Source organism: Equus quagga, chromosome 3 (genome assembly GCF_021613505.1).
Source record: "Equus quagga isolate Etosha38 chromosome 3, UCLA_HA_Equagga_1.0, whole genome shotgun sequence".
In the NCBI taxonomy this organism is placed as follows: Eukaryota; Metazoa; Chordata; class Mammalia; order Perissodactyla; family Equidae; genus Equus; species Equus quagga.
Window position 1 is genome coordinate 33,666,210 of NC_060269.1, and position 20,303 is coordinate 33,686,512.

The 20,303-nt window shown below is 37.7% G+C and overlaps 1 protein-coding gene across 4 annotated transcripts in view; it reads left to right on the forward strand.

Moving 5' to 3' along the window:
- The window catches only part of SMAD1 (SMAD family member 1), an 80,056-nt gene that overhangs the window by 14,671 nt on the left and 45,082 nt on the right, over positions 1-20,303 (forward strand). The gene's annotated exons all lie outside the window — the stretch shown is intronic.

Here is a 20,303-nt window from a genome sequence, read left to right on the forward strand (position 1 = left end):
AATGTTTGTAAGTTTTTGTAATGTAATAAAACCATGGTAGTTAATTCTCTGTCATCCACTTACAGACTTTCCACAGCCACATTTGAGTCTTGAACAGGCATTTCTTTAGAATTTACTATATTCTCCAGGGTATATAATTGTTTTATTATTACTGTAACCAAAACCTGATAAGAAATTAAAAGCTTTCTTTGATAAAGCATAACACATTCCAAAAGCAATGGTTAATTTTTATTAAGGCTGCTTTGGATTATCCATGGCATTGTTCATACCCGTTGATGCAACTGGTGGATAGTCAGTTGAGCTCGTTTGGTTTCTATCGCACAGTGGGTAACACAAAGCCCAGGATGCACAGGAGATGTAATTGGGGCAAAGAAAATGGCACAGATTGTTGGCCACTCTCCCTGCACATATGTTCCTCAGAAAAACAGCCTGAACGGATGGTTCAACTCTTATCACAGCCAAACTTGTAATATGGTTCTCCCGTTCCTCCCCCACACACTTTATGACTGTAAGCTTGGTGGTGGTGGGAGCTGTATCAGATTCATTGTCTTTCGACGGCACCTTCACGTTCGTGGTAATTTCAGCATTGCTTAAAGGATTGTTCAGTTAAGTAGTGAGTTAATGGAGACTAACGGTCTCTTAGTAGTTGAACGTATAAAGGAGGAGAACTTGGGTTCTGAAGTCTTCTCGGAGCACTCTCTTAGGTTTTTCCATTCTGACTGTCAGTCAGTCACTGTGGGGAGGTTAATGGACAGGAGTGCATCTGAGCAGAAATGGTCTAGATTTATGGCGCAGGTCTCACCTAATTCTATAGGTGATGATGCTTGCTCATATCCACAGCGTATAACCCAGTGACAGACGTTGCACTTGGCTTCTTTTCGCTCTTGCTGTTCTGGAAGGGGGCTGCTGGTCTTTGTTTAGTCTCCTCTGAGGTGGCCAAGCGAACATTTGTAAGTCCCAGTCCAGTTTTTGGCAGATTGAAAACAGGATGTCATTGATTGTCATGTGGAGGAGAGTGAAATCTGGCTGATCTCAATGTTTGTTTCAGTGGTTATGTAAACTTTGATTTTTAGAAGTTATTTTATTCTTCTGAGTAACAGATTTATATACTGGAAAAGGGACAGGAACAAATTGCTCTGAGATATTTGAGTAATACAGAACTTTTTTTGGTAAGAAATTCATGCATTGAAAAATTTGAAGCATATTTGAACTGTTAATGGAAAGGGGACGAAGGAACTAGAATGGGCAGGAAACTTACTTTTTGTTATGATATGCCATTTTGTAAAATTAAATTTTTTGATCATGTGGCTGAATTGCTTAATAAAAAAGTACATTCCCACCTATATCGTGTTCACCCGGAATTAGGCCATATATTCTAACCCTGTACACAGGAATAAATTTCTAAAAGTTCTAATACAGTGGTATTCCATTCTATACAGAAACACTTCCCATTATTTTTTCCTTTATAAAAAGATAAATCTTGCCACGTCTTGGTCATAATACCGTCTTCTGGAACCATGTAGAATAAATCTCTTACCTACTTTCAGTTTTTATTTATTTTTATTATTGGGGTTTCAAAATTGAAAACAGTAGTTGGTTATAGGTAAAAATGGTCTGCTTGCTTGCACTCCCCTCCCCCCAGCTCACTCCTGAAGATGACCACTTGTTCAGGGTTGTTTATTTCCTTCCAGGCCTTTAAAGAGGCACATATATTATCCATGTACAGGTTTTGTCTCTATTTGTGTTTTTAAAATAGGATCCTGCTATATATACTGTTCTGCACCTTTTTTTAACTGAACAATTATGATATGGTTTTCTTTCCATGTTAGACATGAAAGTCTGTCTGGGTTTTTTTCCTTTATTAACAGTTACATGATTGTCGGACATACTATAATTTATTTAATCATTCCATTATTAGACATCTGGGTTATTGGGAACATGAACACAGATTAAGCTCATCCGAGGATGCTGCTTCCCTTGTAGCTCTCAAGTCCTGGCTGTTTTCTCTCATTACCCTCATACCAGATGGGCTGGAAGTGTGGGTCCTCTTCATTGTCACTTCCAGACCATTCTCCCACCATCCTCTGAAAACACCCAGCTTTGAAGGTTGTGTCAGATTATATCACTCACTTTCCTTCCTTGTTGGTCACTTACTACCTCACTCCCCATCATTCGCCCTAATTCCTACAAGATTGTAGCTTCTTGTTATTATTCCCTCCATACTGTTCCTGTGGTAATTCTTGGACTGTGTCTCCAGTGACCTTTGACCCCACTGCAGATAATCTCATAGTCCTATAATACGGGATTTTGCGCTTCTAAAAATTAAACAGATTTCTCCAATTTTATGGTTATTTTATTTACTTAAGCAATAAAGTATATTTATTCTTGACCATACCGTCAGAATATGTCCAGAATCTGATCACTTCTGCCACGCCAATCCAAACCTTCATCATCTCCAACCGTAACAATTTCCATACCTTCCTAACGGGTCTCCTTACACCTTCATACTCCTGCTACTTCCTCCTTCCATCCTTTCAGTCTGTTCTCAGCCCAGCAAAACATAGTAAGCCTGTTAAACCAGAAGTGAGATCATGGCTTACAACTCTGCTCATGTCTCCCGGTGGGCCCAACTCAACTTAGAGTGAGAGCTCTAACCTCCCCGCAGGTTCCTTCTATGTCTGCTCCCCTCACCTCTCCCACCCCATCTCCCACTGCTCTCCCCTCACTCCCTCCACTGCAGCTGCATTGGACTCTTTGCTGTTCTTGAACATTTCAGGCGCATTCCTGCCTCATGACCTTTGCACTTGCTGTCCCAGATAGCCCATGGCTCTGTCCTTCACCTCTTCAGGCTTCTGTTCAACTATCACCTCCTCGGTGAGGCCTTCCCTCACCACCAGAATGCAGGTCTCGTGAAGGCATGGACTTTTAAAAAATGCAGTTTTTGTCTCTTTTGTTCAGTGCTGTGTCCCCAGTGCTTAGAATAGGGTCTTACAGATTATAGGTGTTTGTCGAATGAATTGAATGACTGTGGTGGTGATCGGCTTTTCTTTTTTTTTTGTCCCTCTGCTTTTTCTCCCCAAAGCCCCCCAGTACATAGTTGTATATTTTAGTTGTGGGTCCTTCTAGTTGTGGCGTGTGGGTCACTACCTCAGCATGGCCTGGTGAGCGGGGCCATGTCTGTACCCAGGATCCAAACCGGCGAAACCCTGGGCTACTGAAGCGCAGAGCGTGAACTTAACCACTAGGCCATGGGGCCAGCCTCTCGGCTTTTCTTTTTATCATTTTCTTTTCCTTTGTTTTTGGTGTAAAGTTAGAACTTCACTGAACAGACAAAAACTAAGACAGAAACTTTGTTTTTGTGTATATACAAAATATTAAAATTAGCTTTATTTGTGAAACTGCTCTGTTAATAAAATGTGTTAGATTTTTCAGTGTAATTTTCAAATCAGTTTTACATATTCATATTTAAGTCTCATAACAACCCAGTGGGGTAGGTGGTGGAGTCAAAATTTTGTGGAAAAGCAAATTGAGGCTCAGAGAGGTGTCTGTTTAAAAGTACAGCTACTAAGTGGAAAGCTGCCGGTCCAAGCAAAGGGCTCTTGTTCCCTTATTTAAACATCTTAAAACGACAGAAAAATGGTGGGGTTACTATTTGAGAGTCTGGAGAATGTGCCCTGATTTCTTATTCTGGATTCAGTTTGCCTTTTGTTTCCATTTTGAAAGTACATAAAATAAATGGTTAACTTTAAAATTCCTGACAATGACAGATCAACAAGTTTTATTTCTCTCACCTGTGGAGGAAGTGGCCTCCACCCAGTTTTACTGAATTAGGAGGGAAGTGATTTTTTCAAGTGATAAAAAGAAATAAAATTCCATGCTCTTCCCAGAGGAGGAGTTCAACAATTGGGAGAATGGCGTGAGACCATATGTGGGTTTGTAAAAGGATATAACTTGTAAAGATGTTTCCTTTGATGCCTGTGATGAATATGGATGTGTTTCCCTTCTAGAGGGTCTTGATTAAATTATTCAATTAAGAGCTGAGCTGAAGGATCTAAATATAGGGAGAGGGTTCAGGCCATCCTGCCTTGTGTGTGTCAGCTCACCCCTACAGATGTGCGTGTTTGTTGTCATAAACAGCACCTGTGAGATCAGTGGAGCAAGAGAATTATGTTCCCAAATTGAAATACAGCAGGATTTTTTTTAACAAAAGGGATAGTTTTTTCCTCCTCTAGCCTATTCTTTTTTTATTTGTGATTCTGGCGTTTGAATTACTTATTTTTTAACCTGATTTATAGACTTTTGTGTCTGTTCTGGTTTAAAATTTAGATCTAATGCTTACTGGAAAATGGTCTTGAGAAAATTACTTAACCTCTGACCCTCAGGTTTGTTAGTAAAATTGAGATAATGCTATATACCTTGAAGGATTGCTGTAGGACTCAATAAAATTATTTGTGAAAACAACTAGTATAAAGCTTGCATGCGGTACGAGCTCAATTAAAATAATTTTGCTCATTTGTTAATGATTAATCATTCGTAACTGGCACTTACAGAAATTTAGCACATTTAGCATCCTTTGCCATCTGTAAAATTGCTATTCTATGATAACAGTGACTCAAAAGGGAGTATTTTTTTTCTGAAAGATAACTACTGTAGACTTTTTCATTTTGTAGTCAATAAAATTAAATTTTAAAATGCTTCTGGTCTTCAGTCTCCTGTGTTTGAAGAGTGAGCACTTGCAGGCCAAATGACGTACACTTTTTGAGGTGAGGTGAAGACAGATGAAATTTGTCAGGGTCAGGTAATTAGGACCTGGGTTTCTGGAAAGCCACCAGATATTGAAGGACAGTTCTCCATTACAAGCATGAATTTTGAAAAAGGAGATTCAGTGGCATTAAGGAATGTTGTGCTTTTAGAGGAAGTGGCAAGGAGATGTAGAAATAACCAAGTTTGTTTGTTGAAATTGAGGACAGTAAGAAAACTAAGTGCCTTCAGTCTTCTTAACTAAACCAGTAGTCATCTAATGAAACCAAACAGAACTGACGCTCACTATTCTATAGAGAATCTCTGAGAGTAAGAAAAATGGACCAGTTGTCTCATAAGCCGCTTAGATTTGTCAGGATGGAAGGACTTGTGTATGCAGTGTAGAACCAGAAAGAGTTCTTGTCTTGAAGAATTTTCTGACACAATGAAGATATATTGAATAGCATCCTTGACACGCCTAAATATATAAACTACAGTTCCGTCCTTGGAAACTCATGTACTTGTGACATTCATAAATTCCTTGCTTCGTCTTCATCAAGGGGACACTACTTTTGAAATCATTTGGCTGAAATGTCACAGCTTGCAGTGAACTCACAAGTGGTCGGCGGTAAACTGGAATTCAAAGTCTACGTGTTATATTCCTTTTATTCCATTTCGTTTTGATTCCTAAGATTCCCCACTCACTTAACACTCTATTGAGAGAGATTGCAGCTCTTGCTGGCATGTCACTTAAGTCACACCTGAGAGATTGGAAGACTGGCTGTTAGTGCCTCTGTTTCAAAGGCAGTAGTACCTGCATAATTGCGTTACTAAAAATAGACTTTCAAGAACTTGTCTTTCTCCCACCTTCACCCCCCAGTTTCCCCAGATTTGGAAAATTAATCTCTGAAAAAAAAATTTTAAAAGAAAAAATGACAAACCAGCTGGTCTGTCATCAATCACACATTTAGGAAGTTGGGCAGCGTTTGGAAGTAGTCAAAGCAGCGCTTAATAGTAGAGGCTCGGTGAGGTGGAACTGGCTGCTGGGTGTTTGTGACAGCAGGGCTGCGGCTGCTCTGATGTGAGGCAGGCAGAGTTCTTCTGTCACCTCCCCAGGATCTTCACACTGCTTTCTTGTATAGGAAGTTTTTTTTTTAAATACATTTTCTTTTTCTGAGGACTCAATCAAAGTAGAGTTCCTTCTAGCCCAACTTCCTAGCGGTGAAGTAGGCAGTTTAAAAAGTGCTTTTGAATCTGTGAAAGCCATGGAGAGAGGTTTTATCTATCCTCACTTTCTTCTTGTTCTGGGATTTTTTTTCCCTTATTTTAGTTAGTGGTGAGTTTTATTTAGCTGCCGTTGACCCGTTTGAAATTGAGAAATGTTGAAAGTTGAGGGTTAACTGCTATTTTAAAATGGGGAGAAGTGTAGAGGCTCTTCACCTGGTTTCTCCTCCAGTACAGATAGCCCCAAACCAAGTTAGTTCCTAATTGGAGTAACTGGGGAAAAGAAACATTTGAACAGATTATTTGTGGAAACCAAATCACAGAGCATTGTTACTTTGGGGTATTTTCTGAGACTGAAATAGCTAGAGAAAACCAATCTCTGGTTTTATGTTCATTGTAATGGTGTTATACTTGTGTAGCAAATTTTAACGTGTTTTTCTTTCCTGTCTGCCTTAAGAGTAGATAAAGGTGTATCATTTTCCTTAAGGAGCTGTACAGTAAATACTCTTTAATCCTTTTATCAGGCACTGTTTGGAGTTGGTACCACTTATGGTTGTGTTCCGCTTGTTCCAGAGCACTGTCTCCACTTGTCTCCGATGCTGGTTTTCACGGGTACTGTTCACAGGATTGTTTCTCCATCTGGAAGTGTGAGGGGATGTGCCGCTTCTGCTCCAGCCCTCCTGCTCAGCCAGTATGCGGGTTGTCTGCTCTTCCACTTGTTTGTTTAAAAACCATTTATCATGCAAAATCTTAACTTTTATAAAAAGTTTAGTAATACATGGCATGGTTACAGAAGGTCGCCTTCCTGTAAAAAGTCACCCTTAGCTTTATCAGAAGTTTGGAAGTTCCCAGTTCTTCAGGACTTTTGATTAATTCTGTAGCCTAATTTTATTTAGATCTAATGAATATGGTTATAATCTCCCCCCACCCCCCTTTTTGCGAATTCTCCTTCTTACTCTTAACCAACAAAGCTCATTGTAATTCTTGGCTTAATGATGGATTGCTCTTCATGTTTTAAAATATTTACTGGCGTTGAGTCTCTTGAATATTTTTCTTTGCTGCCCTCATCTTTTTAAGCATTTTTAACCCTAATCTTTAGTGTCTAGTCTTCTGTGATTCTGTGGTTTCTAAGAGTGTCAGGAATTTTTAGGGTATCTTTGTTTTATCCTCCTTGGGAATCATGATCTGTTTGACAGTTCTGCCTTCGGTAGGAGTATCCAGTTGCCTAGGGTACCTAAATGAAATCAAGCAGGTTAAAAAAAATAGTCCATTTGGAGTAATGAAAAGTTACATTACAGATCCCCTGGCATGTCCACTTTTTGACCCTTTTTGATTTCTTAATTTAGCTAAACATCTCAGAGAAGGCAAGAGTTCTCATCAGGCTTGAATCCTATCTAAAATTGGATGTTAGGATAGGTGACACATACCTTTCCATGGTAATAATTAATGTCACCACCAATCACTTTATACAACACATCTCTGAGGTATTTTACACCTCCATGGCATTTTAGCGAGGTATATGGTGAAATGTTTTAGATACAAAAACTACTAAGTTACAAAAATCGTACAGTTTACTTAGGATTTGTCAGAAGCCCCACTGTTAGCTCTTTTTTGGGAGCTAGGTTTTACTTTTTCTGTTTTTTCACAAGATCATCTGTTTCAGAAGAAAGCTAGTGTTGTAAGTCAGAAAATTTGCACACAGTTTAGTTACTTGAAAATACTTGTTTCCCAGGAAAATGGATCAAACATTTTATAGAAACATAATTTTTGTCAAGTTCTTTTTCTTAAACAACTTATCCAACTATTAAACAGTTTCAAAGTGAAGTTAATCAATACCCTGTGCTTTTAGTTCCTTGATTCTTTTGATCTTCATGCCATGATGTTTTACCATTAGAGTTAATGAACCAAAGAACAAGAAATGGAAAAAAAAAAAAAAGGGAGTTGCTTGCTTCATTGACAATAGACTGTTTATCTTCTGTCAGTTACTTTTTTTAAGGTACAAGGAGTCTTTTTTTCCTCCCCCCAGTTACTTTTTGGAGCATATACTTTTAAGTTTATTTTATTGAATGATTTAATTATTCCCTCAATATTTCGTGGGATAATTTGTCTAGTTCATTGAATTCCGTGCCAGTGCAAGAATTGTAAAACAGTGCTAGTCTGGAGCTAAGGAGGGCATATGGTGGTTACCTTTCTCTGCCCCCCTCCTCCTTTTATTGAAGATGCTTGGTGTGTAACCCTGCTCTCCCCTCTTTTTTATTGTATCTTCAGATACAAATTAGAATAATTTTCTTTTAAAACTTTCTGTGGGAATTTGGGATCTGAAAGGTGTTGAATGGCAGAGAGTGTACTTTGTTGCTGTTCACACAGTTGGATAATTACGTGTTTCTTTACTAATCTAGCAAAGGCCAAGATAAAGAAAAATGCCTATTGTTGTGCAATTGGCTAATTAGGTTTCCTTTAAATATAAAGCAAGTTACACAGCAGTTAAAGGTATTTTAAATTTTTTGCTTTTTCCTTTTCCATTAAGGAATACCACATAAGTTGCAAAATTAAATAGCCTGGCAAAAGGAGTATTATAAGAGAATTTTTCTCATTTGGCTTCTGGCAGTGCTAATAGAAATCCCTCCCATCAGGGAGATTCCGTAGGGAAAGGTTCTGAATTTAGAACCCTGTTTTAAATTGCGCTTTTATTGCTTCTGAAATCGGATCTTGCCATAAGTCCAACCTGACTTGTAAGTAGAGTTTGTATGGGGCTTGAGCTCATGAAATTGACTTTTGTTTTTTTGTAATTAGAAAATATCTGCATATAGTGGCTTTTTAAAAATTCAAAAGTTAAAGTTTTTCATTAAAGAATGTTTGAAAAGTTGAGAAAAGTAGGAGAGAGAGAGATTACTCGCCTTCCAAATGTAGCCACTATTAATATTTTGGTATATTTATGTAGTTGTTCATGCTGTGTATACCATTTTATGTTCTGCTTAAGGTTTTTTCCCAAGTTATTACATAGTTTTTATGAATATAATTTTTAAGGGCTATATAATATACTGCTGAGTGGATTGTGCTATAGTTTATGTAACTATTTTCCGATTAACAGATATTTCTTTTTTTCCCTATAATAAATAATTCTCTGATGAAAATCTTTGTGCAGAAACTTTTTACCTTTCTAGTTCGGAGTATTTCCGTAGAGTAAGTTTCTAAAAGAGAAGTTGCTGAAACAAACATCTCAGTATTTTGAAAGCTTCTGGGGATTCTCTCCCAGACGGATGCTTTTTTTTGGTCAATGTGAAATGTTTGTATTTGCAGAAGAGGGAAGGAAATCTCTGTTTGCTGACTCATGTTTTTATTTTGCACTTTAAACTGATAAGGCCACTTAGCTTTTGACATAAACTAAAGAAGGAAGTACAAAAAGGGGCAGAAAAAAATGACTTGTCTTGCCAAGGCCATAGCATCATGGACTTGAGTTCCTGATGGGAGGTAAGTGACTCGTATGTTAAAAACTGCGTAGCACAAGTAGGCAGAAATTAGTCACCAGCCTGCGTTTTGTTTCATCTGTGCCCATTTCTGTGCAAAGGTTTGTGATCTTGTCACCTTAATTTTTGTGAGGGGCGTCGGGACATTCGTCCTCGCACTGGCCCCTGCAGTGTTTGGAGGCAGTAGTGTCTTCTGTTTTGTTTTTTGTTCTCTGAATGGAGAGGTCTTCCTGTATTGAGGATATCGCCTTAGCTGTCTTTCTGAAACTTAGATCTAATCATGATTTGAAACCTTCCCCTTGACCACAGGATAAGATCTGTCACAGGCCCTTCCATCTCGCCCCTGAACTTGTTACCGGCCTTGTATTGTCTCCAACCGCCCTGAACCCTAGCGTTTCTATTATGTGTCTGTTAGAAGTAGCAATGTAGAAAAGAGGTTAAAAAAATTGAGGCTCTAGAGCCAGACAACATGAGTTCAAATCCTGGCTCTGCCAATTACAACTGTGTATGTAAACTCTGGAAAAGTTATTTAACTTTTCTATATTTCGTTTTCCTTACCTGTAGAATGAGGAAAATGATAGTGTTTACTTCGGAGGGTTTGTTGCAAAGATTAAACTAGCTAATAGATGGAAAGTGCTTGGAATGGTGTCTGTCATGTAATGATCACTCCATGTTAGCTCTATTGTTTCACAAAATTCTGCTAATCCTTTAAGGTCTGTCTGTGTTTCCTCTTTGGCAAAACTTCCTGAAATCCCTAGAATTGAATGTTCTCTCCTTTTCTGCTTTTATATACTATTGTTTATACCTGTTAGAGCTTTTTATCGCGCGGTGTTATAGTTAGTTCGTGGTGGGCAAATGCACAGTACCCGGGCCTCCTCTTCAAGCTCACGGCCGACCTTGGTGCAGTCACTCCTTCCTCCTGGCTGAGGCCTTGGAGATGGCTGGAGACTTCTCAGTGCCACCCTTTAGTACCATGCAGGGAACCCAGTTTGCCCCAGTGAGAGTTAGTTCACACACTGGCTCTTCCGTTGGACTGTGAGTTCCTTCAGGCTGTAGACATCTTTGTCTCTGTCCCCTGTGTATAGCACAGTGCAGGGCACTCAGGATGGCTTTGTTGATTGAATGTCAATTTGAATAGTTAAAGGTCTGAAATGGTGGTTCTGAATCTCACACCCCGCCCCCTCCCCAACACACTTTCCTTCCATAACTAACCCAGCAGTGAACAGTTTGAAATAGCCCCAAGTGATTTTGATATAAACTCACCCCCTCTATTGAAAATTATTGGATAAAATATAAAAAAGCAGTTTCTGGAGTAGAAGAAAAGAATATATAGAATAAGAAGAAATATATTCCCTTTGTAAATTGTTTCTAGAGGACTAGAAAGAAGTTGTCTGTCTTGTTCCTTTGTACAACTAACCTTTAGTAAAAGTAAATGATTATTTCACTAGGTACACTCTGACCAAGTGTGACACGATGATAGCATAGTTTTGTTTTCTCTTTCCTTTTCTGTTAAATGAAAATAATACCAACTTCAAAAGAAAAAGGTAGATTTGGATAAAACTCTTTACTTTAGAAAAGGGAACAACTAATCCCCTACAGGCTATTGAATAATATTTATGTTTATTCATATTTAATTGAGTAAAGTTGAAGCCCCACACTTGGCCTTCTCGCTTCTTCCGGGAGCTAAGTCATTGATTAAACATTTATTGAGGATCTGCTGTGTGCCAGATACAGTATAGGGCTCCAAAGACGGGAAGACAGGAGGATTGGACTCCTGTCATTTTCACGGGGTGAGGAAGACAGATGAGCAGACCACCACATGGTAGCTGTAGACGTGCACAATTTGCCTGACAGCTCTACATAATCATTATCTTTCTAATTTCTGAAGATCAGTGATGATTTTCCCTTTTTATCCCTGTTATTGGTAATTTGTGCCTTTTATTGATCAGTTTTGCTAGAGGTTTATCCAATTTTATTAGTATTTTCAAGTAACCATCTTGGATTTTATAGGTTTTTCTCTAGTATGCTTTTTTTTTTTTTTTAAATTTCTGCTCTTATGTCCTATAGCTTCTTTGGATTTACTTTTCCTATTTTTTTTCTTTGTGGTAGATACATAGAACATTAGTTTTCAGCTTTTTTTCTCTTCTAATATATGTATTTAAGACTATAAATTTCCCTCTAAGCAAAGCTTGAGCCACATCCTACAGGTTTTGATGTGTCAAATTTTTATAATCATTAAGTTAAAAATGTTTTCTAATTTCCACTGTCGTTTCTTCTTTGATCCACGAGTTGTTGAAAAGTATAACTGTTTTCAATAATAATATTTTTGTTATTGATTTCTTAGTTATACTATGACTAAAGGACTTATTCTGTATGGTTTTGATACATGTAGAGATTTGCTTTATGGCTGGCTATATGGTCACTTTGGCTAAGTATTACATGAGTATAATAAACAAAGTGTTAGTGATTCTGCAATTGTTGGCTACAGTCATCTAGGTACATGAATTGGATCAAGTTTTTAAGCATGTTATTAATTTTATGTATGTATTGGTTTTTGTTTTATTAGTTATTGTATTAATCTCCCACTAAGATTCTGGGTTTGTCATTTTAATTGTTAGTTTCTGCTTTATGTATTTTTTTTTATTGAGGTCATAATAGTTTAACATTGTGAAATTTCACTTGTACATTATTATTTGTCAGTCACCATATAAATGTGTCCATTCACCCCTTGTGCCCACCTCCCAACCCCCATCCCTTCTGGTAACCACTGAACTGTTCTCTTTGTGTGTTAGTTTATCTTCCACATACGAGTGAGATCATACAGTGTTTGTCTTTCTCTGTCTGGCTTATTTCGTTAACGTAATACCCTCAGGGTCCATCCATGTTATTCCAAGTGGGACGATTTTGTCTTTTTATGGCTGAGTGGTAGTCCACTGTATACATATAGACCACGTCTTCTTTATCGAGTCATCAGTTGATGGGCACTTGGGTTGCTTCCACATCTTGGCTATTGTGAATAATGCTGCTATGAACATAAGGGTGCATAAGTCTCTTTGAATTGTTGATTTCAAGTTCTTTGGATAAATAGCCAGTAGTGGCATAGCTGGGTCATACGGTATTTCTATTTTTAATTTTTTGAGAAATCTCCATATTGTTTTCCATAGTGGCTGCACCAGTTTGCATTCTCACCAGCAGTGTAATGAGGGTTCCCTTTTCTCCACCTCCTCTCCAACATTTATCTTTTTGTCTTGTTGATTATAGCCATTCTAACAGGTGTAAGGTGTTATCTTATTGTAGTTTTGTTTTGCATTTCGCTGATGATTAGTGGTGTTGAACATCTTTTCATATGCCTATTTGCCATGTGTATATCTTCTTTGGAGAAATGTCAGTTCATATCCTCTGCCCATTTTTTGATCTTGTTGTTTGTTTTTTTGTAGTTCAGTTGTGTGAGTTCTTTGTATATTTTGGAGATTAACCCCTTGTCAGATATATGATTTGTAAATACTTTCTCCCAGTTGGTGGGTTGTCTTTTCATTTTGATCCTGGTTTCCTTTGCCTTGCAGAAACTCTTTAGTCTGATCAAGTCCCACTTGTTTATTTTTTCTTTTCTTTCCCTTGTCCAAGTAGACTTGGTGTTTGAAAAGATGCTGCTAAGACGGGTGTCAAAGAGTGTACTGCCTTTATTTTCTTCTAGGAATTTTACAGTTTCAGGTCTTACCTTCAAGCCTTTGACCCACTTTGAGTTAACTTTTGTGTATGGCAAAAGATAATAGTCTACTTTCATTCTTTTGCATGTGGCTATCCAGTTATCCCAACACCATTTATTGAAGAGACTTTCCTGTCTCCATTATATGTTCTTAGCTCCTTTGTGGAAAATTAGCTATCCGTAGATGTGTGCTTTTATTTCTGGACTTTGAATTCTGTTTCATTGATGTGCGCACCTGTTTTTGTACCAGTACGATGCTGTTTTGATTACTATAGCTTTGGTAGTATGTTTTGAAGTCAGAGACTGTGATGCCTCCAGCTTCGTTCTTTTTTCTCAGTATTGCTTTAGCAATTTAGGGTCTTTCGTTGCCCCATATGAATTTTAGGATTCTTTGTTCTATTTCTGTGAAGAATGTCATTGGGATTCTGATTGGGATTGCATTGAATCTGTAGATTGCTTTAGGTAGTATGGACATTTTAACTATATTTATTCTTCCAGTCCAGGTGTATGGGATATCTTGCCATTTCTTTGTTAGCACTTTCTTTCAGTACTGTCTCATGGTTTTCACTGTATAGGTCTTTCACCTCCTTGGTTAAATTTATTCCTAGATATTTTATTCTTTTTGTTGAGATTGTAAATGGGATTGTATTCTTGAGTTCTCTTTCTGTTAGTTTGTCATTAGAGTATAGAAATGCAACTGATTTTTGTAAGTTGATTTTGTACCCTGCAACTTTGCTGTAGTTGTTGATTATTTCTAATAATTTCTGAAGGATTCTCTAGGGTTTTCTATATATAAAATCATGTCATCTGCAAACAGCAAGAGTTTCACTTCTTCATTGCCTATTTGGATTCCTTTTCTTTCTTTTTCTCGCCTAATTCCTCTGACCCAAACCTCCAGTACTAAGTTGAATAAGAGTGGTGATAGTGGGCACCCTTGTCTTGTTCCTGTTCTCAGAGGGATGCTTTCAGGTTTTTCCCCATTGAGTATGATGTTGGCTGTGGGTTTGTCATATATGGCCTTTATTATGTTGAGGTGGTTTCCTTCTGTACCCATATTAGCAAGAGTTTTTATCATAAATGGATGTTGGATCTTGTCAAATGCTTTCTCTGGGTCTATTGAGATGATCATGTGGTTTTATTTCTCGTTTTGTTAATGTGGTATATTACGTTGACTGATTTGAGGATGTTGAACCATCCCTGTGTCCCTGGTATAAATTCTACTTGATCATGGTGTATGATCTTTTTAATGTATTGCTGTATTCGGTTTGCCAATATTTTGCTGAGGATTTTCCCATCTATGTTCATTAGCAATATTGGCCTGTAGTTTTTCTTGTTTGTGTTTTCCTCGTCTGTCTTTGGTATCAGGCTGATGTTGGCCTTGTAGAATGAGTTAGGAGGTGTTCTCTCTTCCTCAATTTTTTGGAATAGTTTGAGAAGGACAGGTATTAAATCTTTGAATGTTTGGTAGAATTCTCCAGAGAAGCCATATAGTCCTGGACTTTGATTTTTTGGGAGACTTCAGATTACTATTTTAATCTCTTGTGATTGGTTTATTCAGGTTCTCTATTTCTTCTTGGTTCACTTTTGGCAGGTTGTATGAGTCTAAGAATTTATCCATTTCTTCTAGATTGTCCAATTTGTTGGCATGTAGTTTTTCAAAGTATTCTCTTACGGTCCTTTGTATGTCTGTAGTATCTGTTGTAATTTCTCCTCTTTCATTTCTAATTTTATTTTAGCCTTCTCTCTTTTTTTCTTAATGAGTCTGGCTAAGGGTTTGTCATTTTTGTTTATCTTCTCAAAGAACTAGCTCTTTGTTTCATTGATCCTTTCCACTGTTTTTTGTTTGTTTCAGTTTCGTTTATTTCTACTCTAATTTTTATTATTTTCCTCCTTCTGCTGAGTTTAGGTTTTTTTTTTTTTTTTCTAATTCTGTTAGGTGTAGTTTAAGATTGCTTATTTGAGATTTTTCTTGTTTGTTAAGGTGGGCCTATATTGCTAAGAATTTCCCTCTTAGGACTGCTTTTGCTGCATCCCGTATGAGTTGGTATGGTGTATTTTCATTCTCATTTGTCTCCAGATATTTTTTTATTTCTCCTTTAATTTCTTCAGTGATCCATTGGTTGTTTGGCAGCATGTTGTTTAGTCTCCACACTTTTGTCCCTTCCCCAGCTTTTTCTTGTAATCGATTTCTAATTCATAGCATTATGGTTGGAAAAGGTGCTTGATATGATTTCTATCTTCTTAAATTTATAGAAGCTTGCCTTTTCCCCAACATTTGGTCTATCCTTGAAAATGCTCTATGCGCACTTGAGAAGAATGTGCTTTCTGCTGTTTTTGGATGGAGTGTTCTATCTACATCTGTTAAGTCCATCTGGTCTAGTTTTTCATTTAAATTTACTATTTCCTTGTTGACGTTCTGTCTGGATGATCTATCCATTGACATAAGTGGGGTGTTGAGGTCCACAACTGTTAGTGTGTTGTTGTTAACACCTCCTTTTAGGTTTGTTAATAGTCGCTTTATGTACTTCGGTGCTCCTGTGTTGGGTGCATATATATTTGTAAATTTTATGTCTTCTTTGTGGAATGTCCCTTTTATCATAATGTACTGCCCTTCTTTGTCTTTCATTACCTGTTTTGTCTTGAAGTCTACTTTGTCTGATATAAGTATGATAACACTTGCTTTCGTTTGCCATTGGCTTGGAGTATCATCTTCCATCCCTTCATTCTGAGCCTGTGTCTGTCATTAGAGCTGAGATGTGTTTCCTGGGGACAGCATATTGTTGCATTTTGTTTTTTAATCCATCCTACCACTCTGTCTTTTGATTGGAGAATTCAATCTATTTACATTTAGAGTGATTGTTGATATATGGTGTCTTAATATTGCCATTTTATCACTTGTTTTCTGCTGCTTCTGCCTTTCCCTTTTTTCTCATCCCAGACTACCAGTTCAGTTTGGTAGTTCACTATGATGGTTTTCTTAGTTTTCTCTTTATTTATTATTTGTGTCTCTGTTCTGAGTATTTGTTTAGTGGTTACCATGAGAGTTGTATAAAAAATCTCATAGATGCGATAATGCACTTTCTGATAGCCTCTTATTTTCTTAGACTAAGCCAATTCCATCCCTTTTCTCTTCCCCTTTTTAGTTACTCTTGTCACAACTTATTCCATCTTGTGTTGTGAGTTTGTAGTTAAAGTGACAGGATTATATTTATTTTTTGATGTTTTCCTTCCCTTTATCTTTAATTTTATAATTAAGTGTTTCCTAACCTGTTCTGATAGAGAGCTGCAATTTTCTGATTTGTCTACCTGTTTATCTACTTGCTCAGGGCTTTATAACCCCTCTCTTTTTCTTTTCTTTTTTTTTTTTTCAGGTGTGAGGGCCTTCTTGAGCATTTCTTGGGGAGGGGGGAGGTCTTGTGATGAACTCCCTTAGATTTTGTTTATCTGGAAAAATTTTTATTTCTCCATCATATCTGAAGGATACTTTTGCTGGATAGAGTATTCTTGGCTGAAAGGTTTTGTCTTTCAGAATTTTGAAGCTATCATTCCACTTTCTCCTAGCCTGTAAGGTTTTTGCTGAGAAATCCCTGGAAAGCCTGATAGGAGTTCCTTTGTAAGTTACTTTCTTCTGCCTTGCTGCTTTTAATATTTTTTCTTTGCAATTCACTTTTACCAGCTTTACTGCTATATACCTTGGAGAAGGTCTTTTGACATTGATATAATTAATTAGGAGTTCTAATAGTTTCTTTCACTTGTATTTCCAGCTCCTTTCCCAGGTTTGGAAAGTTCTCAGCTATTATTTCTTTGAACAGACTTTCTGTTCCATTCTTCTCTTCTCCTTTTGGCATACCTGTAATCCTTAGGTTACATTTCCTAATTGAGTTGGATATTTCTCAAAGAACTTCTTCATTTCTTTTTAGTCATAGTTCTCTCTCCTCCTCCATCTGAAGCATTTCTGTATTTCTGTCCTCCAAGCTGCTAATTCTGTCCTCCGTAAATCAGCTCTGTTATTCAGGGATTCCAGATTTTTCTTTATCTCATCCATTGTTTTTTTATCTCCAACATTTCTGATTGGTTTTTCTTTATAGTTTCATTTTCTTTTGTGAAGAAGTTTCTGATTTCATTGAACCATCTATCTGTATTTTCTGGTAAGTCGTCGAATTTTTTTATGATAGCTATTTTGAATTCTTTGTCATTTAGATTATAAGTTCCTGTGCCTTCAGCATTGATTTCAGGGTTCTTGTTTTCCTTCTGGTCTGGAATATTAATATATTTTTTATCCTGTTTGATAGCATGGATTTGTGCCTCTGTATAGTGATAGTATCTGGTTGCAGCTTCCACCTGCCGCCACTAGGGTGGGAGCTGTGCATTCTGAGCCTGCCACAATCCATGGCTCCCTTGCTCATAGCTGCTGCTTTTCTATCATATGTGCAGGGTCTCTGGCTGACAGGCTGAGCTGGAGTGCTAGGCAGGGGAGGGACGCTTTCTTTCACATGCACGCTCCTTGGGGCTTCTCATTCTGCCCTCACTTTCTGCTCTCCTGGGGTGCTGGCTTGATGAAGACAACCTGGCAATAGCTTAGCCGCCTATGTATGGGGCTTTCCCATGGGGTTTGAGGGAACTTGGAGAGTGAAGGTGTTCCTGCGGAGAGCCACCCCCCTCCCTCTGCTCCTCTCAGAGCTGTGTGCAGTCCCAGGGTCACTGCCATTGGAGAAGGAGAGGAGAACCCCTTACCTCCTTCCACTTCCTCCTGGAGGTCCAGCATGTCCACCTTCGGGCGTATGGCTGCGTGGGTCTCTCACATGTCTTTTGTGTTGTGTGAATGTTCTCTGTTGGTATATGAATGTCCTTTTTGTTGTATCTTCGAGGGGAGAGTCTAAGGGAAGCGCTCACTCCGCCATGTTGCTGACATCACTCCTCCTGAGAAACTAGACATACAAATTCAGACAATCACAGAAATTTCTTCTAATTGGTGACCAGTGACAATATCAGTCTGGAGTCCATTTCTTTGATCTCCCCTTGCCCTCAGTGTACTGGGGCCAGTTTCTAGTTTCACCCAGGGAACTCCTGAGGTTGTGAACCAACAAGCAGGGAGAAGATGGGCTGGCATGTGCTGGGCATCAAGGGCAGCTCAGAGAATCTGCTTTATGTATTTTGAGACTGTTGTTACTTGCCAAAAAATTTGGGATTGTGATATATTCATGGTGGGGATTGTGACGGATGCATGGTGGATCAACTCAACATTATGAAACATTCCTCTTTTTCTTTTTAATTTCTGGTGTTGCTTCTTATTTTAAAGTCTATTTTGCCTGATAGTTGGGGCAGCTTTTTGGGTTAGAATATTCATAATGTATCTTTTTCCATCATTTTTCTTTCAGCCTTCTCTGTCCTTATATTTAATGTATGTTTTTTGTAAGTACAATATAGTTAAGTGCTGCTCCCTATCCCTACTCCTGTCTTTTATTTGCATATTTAATTTGTTTATAGTTAAGTAATTGCTGATACTTCTGGGATTAGGTCTAAATCTTACCGTTTTCTATTTGTCTTATCTATTATTTGCTGCTTTTTTCTCATATTCTTTGGATTAATTATACTTTTAAAAATAATTCCATGTTTTTTAACTCCTTTATTCCCTTTTTATAGTTTTTAAATTATTCTTTCCTTGGTTGCTTTATTATGACATAACTTCAAAACGTATTATATGAATAATAATTTAATGCTTTACCACAGCCTGGGTAATACAGGGACTTTAGAAAATTAGTGTCACTTACCCCTTTCTGCTTTTTTTGTCATGTGCTTTAACTTTGTATTTTGAACACCACAAGAGATTCCTATTATTGTTTCATTAAGTCAGTATTCGTTTAGACTTACCTTTATTTACCCTTGTGGAGCTCTTCATTCTTTCCTGCAGTTCCTTGCTTCTTTGTGGATCTTTTTCCTTCTGCCTAATGAATCTGAGAGAAGTCAATTCTGTCAGATTTTCTTTGTTGGAAAGTATCTTTGTTTCACAATCATTTCTGCATCATCTTTCCACTAAGTATAGAATTCTAAGTTATCAGCTATTTGTTGACGTTTGGCATGTTAGAGATGTCATTTCATTGTCTTTTTATTTCCATTGTTTCTGTTGAAATGTCAACTCTCAGCCTTATTGTACTTACTTGAGAGTAATGTGTCTTTCTAAAGATTTTTGTCTTAGGTTTACAGCAATTTTACTGTGCTATGACACATCAGAACTTGTGGATTTCTTTGTATTTATCCTCCTTGGGACTTATAGGGCTTCATGAATCTGTGGCTAGATGTCTCTTGTCAGTTTTGAAAGTCTTTGGTCAGTATCTATAAATACTGCCTCTGTCACAGTTTTTTCTCCTCTTCTCCCATCACCTTGATTCAGTCTAGTATTAAGACGATTGTAGGCTGTGTTTCAGTATTAAAACTGGTCCTTTTCATTTTTGCCCTTACACTAGGTCATATCCCTCGAGGGGTCTCAACTGAAAGCCTTGTGTATTTACCAGAACCTCTTTTTCAGCAGGCCCTCAACTCCAGTTTTTTTGTTTCAACACTATGAGACTACTGAAGTCTCTGCTTCATTCTTTATCATCTTTCTTCTTGGCTGCTAGGTCTCTTGCTTCTTATAGCTTAGGCATTGGCAGATGCCTTGAGAAGAAAAGCAGTGAAGAATGTTCAGCTCACTCCATTGCTTTTCCCTTCTCTTCATCATCTTGGCCCCTCATGTCCTAAGTATCTTGGTTGCTCTTTGATTCCTTTAAAAAGCTGGGCTGTTTTTTTTTTTTTTTTTTGATTTTTTTTGTGTTTTATTCAGTTTTCATAGTTATTTTTGAGAGGAGGTTGGTTTGATACATGCTGCTGTATTTTAGCTGGGGTGTATGCAAAGTTATCCTCTTTAAATCTTTTTCACCTTTTGTATTTTCATTTGGTGAAGAGTAACTAGGTTTAAATGAGACAGCTTGACTAAAGAATTTGGTACAGGGTGTGTTCATGTGCTTCATTCCTCTCATGTCAAATAAAAAGCAAATTTGAAAAAGTGAGAAATAAATTTCCTACCTTACTTGCCCTGTAGCCCATAGGCACAGGCTTGTTTACTGAGTAAATACCCTAAAATGTTGCTACGTTTGTGTAGTAGAAATATAACTACCTTTTTTAGCATG